The 12,827-nt window shown below is 45.2% G+C and overlaps 1 protein-coding gene across 3 annotated transcripts in view; it reads left to right on the forward strand.

Moving 5' to 3' along the window:
- Positions 1 to 12,827, forward strand: part of fig4a (FIG4 phosphoinositide 5-phosphatase a) — a 234,962-nt gene that overhangs the window by 3,413 nt on the left and 218,722 nt on the right. The window contains exon 1 of one of the 3 annotated variants that reach the window (XM_072499996.1): positions 7,163 to 7,281. The exons of the other annotated variants lie outside the window; for them this stretch is intronic. The gene's annotated coding sequence lies outside the window, so the exon portion shown is untranslated. Of the gene's footprint in view, positions 1 to 7,162; positions 7,282 to 12,827 lie in introns of those variants that run through there. 3 annotated transcript variants of the gene reach the window in all.

The raw sequence follows: 12,827 nt of genomic DNA on the forward strand, positions 1-12,827 counted from the left end.
ATAATTTCACCCTTTAGCTATGCATTCAATTAGTGCCTAAAACCATGAATTAATCTATCACCACCTAACCTGCACATCTTTGGACTGTGCAAGGAAACCGGAGCACACGGAGAAAACCCACACAGACACAAGAGAAAATGCAAACTCCACACACAGTCACTCGAAGCTGGAATTGAACCTGGGTCTCTGGAGCTGTTTGCAGCAGTGCTAGCCACTGTGCCACCCCTGAATGTTATCATCCAATTTTTTAAGTAATCATTGTCTTTTTTTCTTTCTTGTTCTGGAAAATAGCCAATTACATTGAGCAAATAAAAAGATAATATCATTTGATCTAGGCATTGCTGGTTCAGTCAGCATTTGTTGCTCATTCCTAATTACCTTTTAAGTCGATAAGCCACCGCCTTGATCTGCTGCAGCCCATTTGTAGATGCAACCACAGTCCTGCTAGGAAGGGAGTTTGGAATGGTGACTGGTCAGAATGATCTGTGACCTGAAGAGGAAATTGCAAGTGAAGGTATTAAGAACATAAGAAGTAGGAGTAGGCCATCTGGCCCTTTGAGCCTGCTCTGCCATTCAATGAGGTCATGGCTGATCTTTTGTGGACTCAGGTCCACTTTCCCCACCCGAACGTCATAACCCTTTATTCTTCAAAAACCTATCTATCTTTATCTTGAAAACATTTAATGAAGGAGCCTCAACTGCTTCGCTGTGCAGGGAATTCCATAGATTCACAACCCTTTGGGTGAAGAAGTTCCTCCGAAGCTCAGTCCTAAATCTACTTCCCCTTATTTTGAGGCTATGCCCCCTAGTTCTGCTTTTACCCGCCAGTGGAAACAACCTGCCCGCATCTATCCTGTCTATTGCCTTCATAATTTTATATGTTTCTATAAGATCCCCCCGCATCCTTCTAAATTCCAACGAATACAGTCCCAGTCTACTCATCCTTTCCTCGTAATCCAACTCCCTCAACTCTGGGATTAACCTAGTGAACCTCCAGTGCCAGTACATACTTTCTCAGGTCAGGAGACCAAAACTAAATACAATACTCCAGGTGTGGCCTCACTATACAGTTGCAGCATAGCTTCCCTAGTTTTATACTCCATCCCTCTAGCAATGAAGGACAAAACTCCATTCGCCTTCTTAATCACCTGTTGCACCTGTAAACCAACTTTTTGCGACTCATGCACTAGTACACCCAGGTCCCTCTGCATAGCAGCATGTTTTAATATTTTATCATTTTAAATAATAATCCCTTTTGCTGTTATTCCACACATTTGTCAACATTGTATTCTATCTGCCAGACCCTAGCCCATTCACTTAAACTATCCAAATCCCTCTGCAGACTTCGTGTCCTCTGCACTTTTTGCTTTACCACTCATCTTCGTGTCGTCTGCAAACTTGGACACATTGCACTTTCCCCTATTGCCACCTATCTGCTGCTCTTGTTCTATTTGATAGAGATTGCATGTTTGGGAACTAATGTTGAAGAAGCCTTGGCGAGTACCTGCAGTACATCTTGTAGATGGTACACACTGTTGCCGCTGCGCGTCAACAGTGGAGGGAGTGAATGTTTAAAGTGCTGGATTGGGTGCTGCTCAGGCAGACTGCATGAGGATAATGTTGAACATGTGTTGTTGGAGCTACACTGATTCAAGCAAGTGAAGAATATTCCATCACACTCCTGAGTTGGGCCTTGTAAATATAGAAACATAGGAAATAGCTGCAGCAGTAGGCCATTCGGACCTTCGAGTCTGCACCGCCATTCCATATGATTATGGCTGATCATAAGAACATAACATAAGAACTAGGAGCAGGAGTAGGCCATCTGGCCCCTCGAGCCTGCTCCACCATTCAATGAGATCATGGCTGACCTTTTGTGGACTCAGCTCCACTTTCCGGCCCGAACACCATAACCCTTAATCCCTTTATTCTTCAAAAAACTATCTATCTTTATCTTAAAAACATTCAATGAAGGGGCCTCTACTGCTTCACTGGGCAAGGAATTCCATAGATTCACAACCCTTTGGGTGAAGAAGTTCCTCCTAAACTCAGTCCTAAATCTACTTCCCCTTATTTTGAGGCTATGCCCCCTAGTTCTGCTTTCACCCGCCAGTGGAAACAATCTGCCCGCATCTATCCTATCTATTCCCTTCATAATCTTATATGTTTCTACAAGATCCCCCCTCATCCTTCTAAATTCCAACGAGTACAGTCCAAGTCGACTCAACCTCTCCTCGTAATCCAACCCCTTCAGCTCTGGGATTAACCTAGTGAATCTCCTCTGCACACCCTCCAGTGCCAGTACGTCCTTTCTCAAGTAAGGAGACCAAAACTGAACACAATACTCCAGGTGTGGCCTCACTAACACCTTATACAATTGCAGCAGAACCTCCCTAGTCTTAAACTCCATCCCTCTAGCAACAAAGAACAAAGAAATGTACAGCACAGGAACAGGCCCTTCGGCCCTCCAAGCCCGTGCCGACCATACTGCCCGACTAAACTACAATCTTCTACACTTCCTGGGTCCGTATCCTTCTATTCCCATCCTATTCATATATTTGTCAAGATGCCCCTTAAATGTCCCTATCGTCCCTGCTTCCACTACCTCCTCCGGTAGTGAGTTCCAGGCACCCACTACCCTCTGCGTAAAAAACTTGCCTTGTACATCTACTCTAAACCTTGCCCCTCTCACCTTAAACCTATGCCCCCTAGTAATTGACCCCTCTACCCTGGGGAAAAGCCTCTGACTATCCACTCTGTCTATGCCCTTCATAATTTTGTATACCTCTATCAGGTCGCCCCTCAACCTCCTTCGTTCCAGTGAGAACAAACCGAGTTTATTCAATCGCTCCTCATAGCTTATGCCCTCCATACCAGGCAACATTCTGGTAAATCTCTTCTGCACCCTCTCTAAAGCCTCCACATCCTTCTGGTAGTGTGGCGACCAGAATTGAACACTATACTCCAAGTGTGGCCTAACTAAGGTTCTATACAGCTGCAACATGACTTGCCAATTCTAGCAATGAAGGACAAAATTCCATTTGCCTTCTTAATCACCTGTTGCATCTGAAAACCAACTTTCTGCGACTCATGCACTAGCACACCCAGGTCTCTCTGCACAGCAGCATGTTTTAATATTTTATCATTTAAATAATAATCCCTTTTGCTGTTATTCCTACCAAACTGGATAACCTCACATTTGTCAACATTGTATTCCATCTGCCAGACCCTAGCCCATTCACTTAGCCTATCCAAATCCCTCTGCAGACTTCCAGTATCCTCTACACTTTTTGCTTTACCACTTATCTTAGTGTCGTCTGCAAACTTGGACACATTGCCCTTGGTCCCCAACTCCAAATCATCTATGTAAATTGTGAACAGTTGTGGGCCCAACACTGATCCCTGAGGGACACCACTAGCTACTGATTGCCAACCAGAGAAACACCCATTAATTCCCACTCTTTGCTTTCTATTAATTAACCAATCCTCTATCCATGCTACTACTTTCCCCTTAATGCCATGCATCTTTATCTTATGCAACAACCTTTTGTGTGGCACCTTGTCAAAGGCTTTCTGGAAATCCAGATATACCACATCCATTGGCTCCCCGTTATCTACCGCACTGTTAATGTCCTCACAAAATTCCACTAAATTAGTTAGGCATGACCTGCCCTTTATGAACCCATGCTGTGTCTGTCCAATGGGACAATTTCCATCCAGATGCCTCGCTATTTCTTCCTTGATGATAGATTCCAGCATCTTCCCTACTACCGAAGTTAAGCTCACTGGCCTATAATTACCCACTTTCTGCCTACCTCCTTTTCTGAACCGTGGTGTCACGTTTGCTAATTTCCAATCCGCCGGGACCACCCCAGAGTCTAGTGAATTTTGGTAAATTATCACTAGTGCATTTGCAATTTCCCTAGCCATCTCTTTTAACACTCTGGGATGCATTCCATCAGGGCCAGGAGACTTGTCTACCTTTAGCCCCATTAGCTTGCCCATCACTACCTCCTTGGTGATATCAATCCTCTCAAGGTCCTCACCTGTCATAGCCTCATTTCCATCAGTCACTGGCATGTTATTTGTGTCTTCCACTGTGAAGACCGACCCAAAAAACCTGTTCAGTTCCTCAGCCATTTCCTCATCTCCCATTATTAAATCTCCCTTCTCATCCTCTAAAGGACCAATATTTACCTTAGCCACTCTTTTTTGTTTTATATATTTGTAGAAACTTTTACTATCTGTTTTTATATTCTGAGCATGTTTACTCTCATAATCTATCTTACTCTTTATAGCTTTTTTAGTAGCTTTCTGTTGCCCCCTAAAGATTTCCCAGTCCTCTAGTCCCCCACTGATCTTTGCTACTTTGTATGTTTTTTCCTTCAATTTGATACTCTCCCTTATTTCCTTAGATATCCACGGTCGATTTTCCCTCTTTTTACCGTCCTTCCTTTTTGTTGGTATAAACCTTTGCTGGGCACTGTGACAAATCACTTGGAAGGTTCTCCACTGTTCCTCAACTGTTTCACCATAAAGTCTTTGCTCCCAGTCTACCTTAGCTAGTTTTCTCTCATCCCATTGTAATCTCCTTTGTTTAAGCACAAAACACTAGTGCTTGATTTTACCTTCTCACCCTCCATCTGTATTTTAAATTCCACCATATTGTGATCGCTCCTTCCGAGAGGATCCCTAACTATGAGATCCTGAATCAATCCTGTCTCATTACACAGGACCAGATCTAGGACCGCTTGTTCCCTCGTAGGTTCCATTACATACTGTTCTAGGAAACTATCGCGGATACATTCTATAAACTCCTCCTCAAGGCTGCCTTGACCGACCTGGTTAAACCAATCAACATGTAGATTAAAATCCCCCATGATAACTGCTGTACCATTTCTACATGCATCTGTTATTTCTTTGTTTATTGCCTGCCCCACCATAATGTTACTATTTGGTGGCCTATAGATTACTCCTATCAGTGACTTTTTCGCCTTACTATTCCTGATTTCCACCCAGTGGATTCAACATTATCCTCCATAGCACTGATGTCATCCCTTACCATCCACTCTGTCCTTCCGAAAAGTTTGATACCCTCGGATATTTAACTCCCAGTCGTGACCACCCTTTAACCATGTTTCAGTAATGGCCACTAAATCATAGTCACTCACGATGATTTGTGCCATCAACTCATTTACCTTATTCCGAATACTACAAGCATTCAGGTAAAGTACACTTATGTTGGCTTTTTTACCTCTGTTCTGAATCTTAACACCTCGATCAGTAACCTCTCCTAAGTTATATTTCCTCTTAACCTTTCTCCTAATTTTCCTTGTCGTCGAACCCACATCTTCCTGTAACAACCTGCCGCATCGCTTACCATTAATGTTTTCACTTCCCGTTTTATTTCTTTTAGTATTCCTGGTCCTATTCACTGAGCTCCCCTCAGTCACTGTACCTTGTACTGTCGCCCTTTTTGATTTTTGACTATGGCTTCTCTGCCTTACACTTTCCCCCTTACTGCCTTTTATTTCTGTCCCTGTTTTACTACCTTCCAACTTCCTGCATCGGTTCCCATCCCCCTGCCACATTAGTTTAAACTCTCCCCAACAGCTGTAGCAAACACCCCCCCCCCCCCCCAGGACATCGGTTCCAGTCCTGCCCAGGTGCAGACCGTCCGGTTTGTACTGGTCCCACCTCCCCCAGAATCGGTTCCAATGTCCCAGGAATTTGAATCCCTCCCTCTTGCACCATCTCTCGAGCCACGTATTCATCCTCTCTATCCTGACATTCCTACTCTGACTAGCTCGTGGCACTGGTAGCAATCCTGAGATTACTACCTTTTGAGGTCCTACTTTTTAGTTTAACTCCTAGCTCCCTAAATTCAGCCTGTAGGACCTCGTCCCGTTTTTTACCTATATCGTTGGTGCCTATGTGCACCCCGACAGCTGGCTGTTCACCCCCCCCCCCCCAGAATGTCCTGCAGCCGCTCCGAGACATCCTTGACCCTTGCACCAGGGAGGCAACATACCATCCTGGAGTCTCGATTGCGTCCGCAGAACCGCCTGTCTATTCCCCTTACAATTGAGTCCCCTATCACTATAGCCCTGCCATTCTTCTTCCTGCCCAGCTGCGCAGCAGAGCCAGCCACGGTGCCATGAACCTGGCTGCTGCCGCCTTCCCCTTGTGAGCCATCTCTCTCAACAGTATCCAAATCGGTATATCTGTTTTGCAGGGAGATGATCGCAGAGGACACCTGCACTGCCTTCCTACTCTTGCTCTGTCTTTTGGTCACCCATTTACTATCTCCCTCAGTACCTTTCACCTGCGGTTTGACCAACTCGCTAAACGTGCTATCCACGACGTCCTCAGCATCGCGGATGCTCCAAAGTGAGTCCATCCGCAGCTCCAGAGCCATCAAGCGGCCTAACAGGAGCTGCAACTGGACACACTTCTTGCACGTGAAGGAGCCAGGGACAGTGGACGTGTCCCTGAGCTCCCACATCGCACACGAGGAGCATGACACGGGTCTGAGATCTCCTGCCATGTCTTAAGCCTTCGGTTAACTTGAACAATTTCAATTTCCCCCCAAAAAATGTAACTAAATAAATAAACAATGAAGAAAAAAATAAATAAATATACCAATGAAAAGAAACAGAAAAACAGAAACACTACTTACCAGTCACAAAAAGCACTTCCTCCCCACCCAGCTTCGAATTCCCACCTTGATTCAAATTCCCAAACTCACTCTTTGCTGTCTCACTCCTGGCTGTCTTCTCTGTCTCACTGGGAGAAGTCATAATCATGCAAATTCAGCATCCCACTCCCGCTTTCTCTCCATACCCCTTGATCCCTTTAGCTGCAAGGGCCATGTCCAGCTCCCTCTTCAATATATCCAACAAACTGGCCCCAATAGCTTTCTGTGGTAGAGAATTCCACAAGTTCACAACTCTCTGAGAGAAGATGTTCCTCCTCATCTCAGGCCTGAATGGCTTACCCCTTATTCTAGGCTGTGACCCCTAGTTCTGGACATTCCAAACATCGGGAACATTCTTCCCGCATCTGGACTGTCCAGTCCCATCAGGATTTATATATATTTCTGAGATCCCTTCTCATTCTTCTAAACTTCTGTGAGGACTAGCCCATTTGATCCATTTGTCAGTTCTGTCTTCCCAGGAATTAGTCTGATGAACCTTTGTTGGACACCTTCAATAGCAAGAATGTCCATCCTCAAATTAGGAGACCAGAACTGCTCACAGTACTCAAGATGTAACTGCAAGGGTAAGGCTCTGCGTAACTGCAGCAAGACATCCCTACTCCTATGCCCAAATCCTCTCGCTATGAAGGCCAGCATACCATTAGCTTTCCTCACCGCCTGCTGTACCTGCATGCCAACCTTCAGCGACCTTTCCACCATGACACCCAGGTCTTGTTGCACTTCTCCTTTTCCTAAACTGCCACCATTTAGATAATCTGCTTCCTGGTTTTGCCACCGAAGTGGAAAACCTCACATTTACCCACATTATATTGTATTTGTCCACGAAGCCAACCTGTCCAAGTCACCCTGCAGCCTTTTTGCATCATCCTCACAGCACACACTGCCACCCAGCTTGGTGTCGTCTGCAAATTTGGAGATATTGGATGCAATTTCTTCATACAAATCATTAATGTATATTGTGAACAGCTGGGGTCCCAGCACTGAACCCTGCCGTACCCCACTAGTCACTTCCTGCCATTCTGACCTATTTATTCCCACTCTCTGCTTCATGTCTGCCGACTGGTTCTCTATCCACGTCAATACATTACCCCCAATACCGTGAGCTTTAATTTTGCTCATTAATCTCTTGTGTGGGACCTTGTCAAAAACTTTTTGAAAGTCCAGATGCACAATATCCACTGGTTCACCCGTGTCCACGTACTGGTCACATCCTCAAAAAATTCCAGCAGATATGTCGAGCATGATTTCCCTTTAGTGAATCTTTGCTGACTTGAACCAACCTTGTCCCCACTTTCCAAATGCTCAGTTATTTCATCCTGTTAGGTGGATGTACCTTTAAGAAATGGGTGTTTATCAAACAGCTGCCATGATGTCATTGTGTGGGTGGAGCTAGGCTGTCTGTGTCTTTTACTTTGCAGTGTGTTTTTGGTTTCGTTTTCACAGTTGACGAGCTGCACTCACAGCAAGAAGATGTTATGATCGCTCTCTGCAATCTAAAGATCACTTGATGATTTCAAAGTAATACCTGTTTCTGTAGAGAATGTAAACCTGCTGTCTTTATTTTAAAATGGTTTAACGTATGGATGTTGTTTGGAAAGTTATCAATAGAGTACTGTATCTTTTGGGGGGTGGTCAGGATTGGTAGTTGATAAAACTGTTTACTGTGCGTTTATAAAAATGTTAATTGGATTCATAGAATAAACATTGTTTTGTTTTAAACATACTTTAGCTCGCTGTTGCATCATACCTGTAAAGTGGGCCCTTGTGCACCCCATAACCAAAATCTATTTGAAGTTGTGGGTCAGGCGAGATCCATGATATACTTTGGTGTTCTCTAAACTCTGGCCCGTAACAATCCTTAATAATTGACTCCAGCATTTTCCCCACCACCGATGTCCGGCTAACCGGTCTATAATTCCCTCTTTTATCTCTCCCTCCTTTTTTTAAAAAGTGGGGTTACATTAGCTACCCTCCAATCCATTGGAACTCTTCCAGAGTCTGTAGAATGCTGGAAAATGATCACCAATGTGTCCACTATTTCTAGGATCACTTTCTTAAATACTCTGGGAACATCAGACTCTGGACACTTATTGGGTTTTAATCCCATCAATTTCCACAATAAAATTTCCTGACTAATAAGGATTTCATTCAGTTCCTCTTTCACGCTAGACCCTCTGTCCCCCAGTATTTCCGAAAGATTATATGTGTTCCCCTTCGTGAAAACAGATCCAAAGTAATTGTACAAATGGTCTGCCATCTTTTTCTTGCCCATTATGAATTCGCCTGATTCAAACTGTAAGGGACCTACATTTAGCACAGTGGGCTAAGCAGCTGGTTTGTTATGCAGTACAATGTCAACAGCGCGGGTTTAATTCCCATACCGGCCTCCCCGAGCAGGTGCCGGAATGTGGCGACTAGGGGCTTTTCACAGTAACTTCATTGAAGCATACTTGTGACAATAAGCTATTATTATTATTGTCTTCAGTCTTTTTCTCTTCATATTTCTGAAGAAGCTTTAGCAGTCAGTTTTTCGGTTTTCTGCAAGTTTACTCTCTTCTTCTGTTTTCCCCTTCAAAATTAAACCCTTTGTCCTCTGCTAAATTTTTGATTTCTCCCAAGCCTCGGGCTTGCTGCTTTTTCTGGCCAATTTATATGCCTCCTCTTTGGCTTTAACACTATCCCTGATTTTGCTGAGAGTCAGGTTTACAGCGTGAAAACAGGCCGTTTGGCCCTGTCCATGCCGCCCAGTTTTTACCACTAAGCTAGTCTCAATTGCCCGCATTTGACCCATATCCCTCTACACCCATCTTTCCCATATAACTGTCTAAATGTTTTTTTAAAAAGACAAAATGTACACTCCTCTACTACTGCCACTGATAGCTTGTTCGAGACACTCGCCACCTTCTGTGTGAAACAATTACCCCTCTGGACCCTTTTGTATCTCTCCCCCTCTCACTTTAAACCTATGCCCTCTAGTTTTAAACTCCCTTACTTTTGAGAAAAGATGTTGACTATCTATCTTGGCAATGCCCCTCATTATTTTATAGCCCTCTATAAGATCACCCCTCAGCCTCCTACGCTCCAGGGAAAAATGTTCCAGTCAATCCAGCCTCTCTTTATAACTCAAACCATCAATACCCAGTTGCATCCTAGTAAATCTTTTCTGCACTTTTTCTAGTTCAATGTCAATTAGAGGGGTGCAGTGCTCTGACTGTGAGATGTGGCAGGTCCGGGTGGCTTCCAGCGTCTCGGATGGCTACACCTGCAGAAAGTGCACCCAGCTGGGGCTCCTCACAGACCGCATGGTTCACTTGGAGCAGCTGTTGGATGCAGGTAGGAGCATACAGGTGGCGGAATGCTTCATAGATAGCAGTTATATAGATGTGGTCACACCCAAGGTGCAGGCAGAGAGATGGGTGACTACCGGAAGGGGCAGGCAGTCAGTGCAGGAATCCTCTGGTTGTCCCCCTCTTGAACAGGTACACCGCTTTGGCTACTGTTAGAGGGAATAGCCTATCAGGGGAAAACGGCAGCAGCCAGAGCAGTGGCACTACGGCTGGCTCTGATGTTCAGCAGGGAGGGTCAAAGCGCAGAAGAGCAATAGTAATCGGGGACTCTATAGTCGGGGCACAGATATGCGCTTCTGTGGACGTGAAAAAGACTCCAGGATGGTATGTTGCCTCCCTGGTGCCAGGGTCCAGGATGTCTCAGAATGGGTAGCGGGCATCCTGAAGGGGGAGGGCAAACAGGCAGACGTTGTTGTACATATTGGTATTAATGACATAGGTAGGAAGGGTCATGAGGTCCTGCAACAGGAGTTCAGGGAGCTAGGCCGAAAGTTAAAATACAGGACCTCGAGGGTTGTAATCTCGGGATTACTCCCTGTGCCGTGTGCCAGTGAGGCTAGAAATAGGAAGATAGAGCAGCTAAACATGTGGCAAAACAGCTGGTGTAGGAGGGAGGGTTTCAGTTATCTGGACCACTGGGAGCTCTTCCGGGACAGGTTGACCTGTGTAAGAAGGTTGGGTTGCATCTAAACTGGAGAGGCATAAATGAATACTTTGCATCAGTATTCACCAAAGAGACGGAATTGGTGGATGTTGAGTCTGAAGAAGGGTGTGTAGATAGCCTGGGTCACATTGAGATCCAAAAAGACGAGGTGTTGGGCGTCTTGAAAAATATTAAGGTAGATAAGTCCCCAGGGCCTGATGGGATCTACCCCAGAATACTGAAGGAGGCTGGAGAGGAAATTGCTGAGGGCTTGACAGAAATCTTTGGATCCTCACTGTCTTCAGGTGATGTCCCGGAGGACTGGAGAATAGCCAATGTTGTTCCTTTCTTTAAGAAGGGTAGAACAAAGAACAAAGAAATGTACAGCACAGGAACAGGCCCTTCGGCCCTCCAAGCCCGTGCCGACCATGCTGCCCGACTAAACTACCATCTTCTACACTTCCTGGGTCCGTATCCCTCTATTCCCATCCTATTCATGTATTTGTCAAGATGCCCCTTAAATGTCACTATCGTCCCTGCTTCCACCACCTCCTCCGGTAGCGAGTTCCAGGCACACACTACCCTCTGCGTAAAAAACTTGCCTCGTACATCTACTCTAAACCTTGCCCCTCTCACCTTAAACCTATGCCCCCTAGTAATTGACCTCTCTACCCTGGGGAAAAGCATCTGTCTATGCCCCTCATAATTTTGTATACCTCTATCAGGTCTCCCCTCAACCTCCTTCGTTCCAGCGAGAACAGACCGAGTTTATTCAACCGCTCCTCATAGCTAATGCCCTCCATACCAGGCAACATTTTGGTAAATCTCTTCTGCACCCTCTCGAAAGCCTCCACATCCTTCTGGTAGTGTGGCGACCAGAATTGAACACTATGCTCCAAGTGTGGCCTAACTAAGGTTCTATACAGCTGCAACATGACTTGCCAATTCTTAGACTCAATGCCCCGGCCAATGAAGGCAAGCATGCCGTATGCCTTCTTGACTACCTTCTCCACCTCTGTTGCCCCTTTCAATGACCTGTACTCCTAGATCTCTTTGACTTTCAATACTCTTGAGGGTTCTACCATTCACTGTATATTCCCTACCTGCATTAAACCTTCCAAAATGCATTACCTCACATTTTTCCGGATTAAACTCCATCTGCCATCTCTCCGCCCAAGTCTCCAAACAATCTAAATCCTGCTGTATCCTCCGACAGTCCTCATCGCTATCCGCAATTCCACCAACCTTTGTGTCGTCTGCAAACTTACTAATCAGACCAGTTACATTTTCCTCCAAATCATTTATATATACTACAAAGAGCAAAGGTCCCAGCACTGATCCCTGTGGAACACCACTGGTCACAGCTCTCCAATTAAAAAAGCATCCTTCCATTGCTACTCTCTGCCTTCTATGACCTAGCCAGTTCTGTATTCACCTTGCCAGCTCACCCCTGATCCCATGTGACTTCACCTTTTGTACTAGTCTACCATGAGGGACCTTGTCAAAGGCCTTACTGAAGTCCCTATAGACAACATCCACTGCCCTACCTGCATCAATCATCTTAGTGACCTCCTCGAAAAACTCTATCAAGTTAGTGAGACACGACCTTCCCTTCACAAAACCGTGCTGCCTCTCACTAATACGTCCATTTGCTTCCAAATGGGAGTAGATCCTGTCTCGAAGAAATCGCTCCAGTAATTTCCCTACCACTGAAGTAAGGCTAACCGGTCTGTAGTTCCCTGGATTATCCTTGCTACCCTTCTTAAACAGAGGAACAACATTGGCTATTCTCCAGTCCTCCGGGACATCCCGTGAAGACAGTGAGGATCCAAAGATTTCTGTCAAGGCCTCAGCAATTTCCTCTCCAGCCTCCTTCAGTATTCTGGGGTAGATCCCATCAGGCCCTGGGGACTTATCTACCGTAATATTTTTTAAGACACCCAACACCTCGTCTTTTTGGATCTCAATGTGACCCAGGCTATCTACACACCCTTCTCCAGACTCAACATCTACCAATTTCTTCTCTTTGGTGAATACTGATGCAAAGTATTCATTTAGTACCTCGCCCATTTCCTCTGGCTCCACACATAGATTCCCTTGCCTATCCTTCAGTGGGCCA

The sequence above is a fragment of the Scyliorhinus torazame genome, chromosome 4 (genome assembly GCF_047496885.1).
Source record: "Scyliorhinus torazame isolate Kashiwa2021f chromosome 4, sScyTor2.1, whole genome shotgun sequence".
NCBI lineage: Eukaryota > Metazoa > Chordata > Chondrichthyes > Carcharhiniformes > Scyliorhinidae > Scyliorhinus > Scyliorhinus torazame.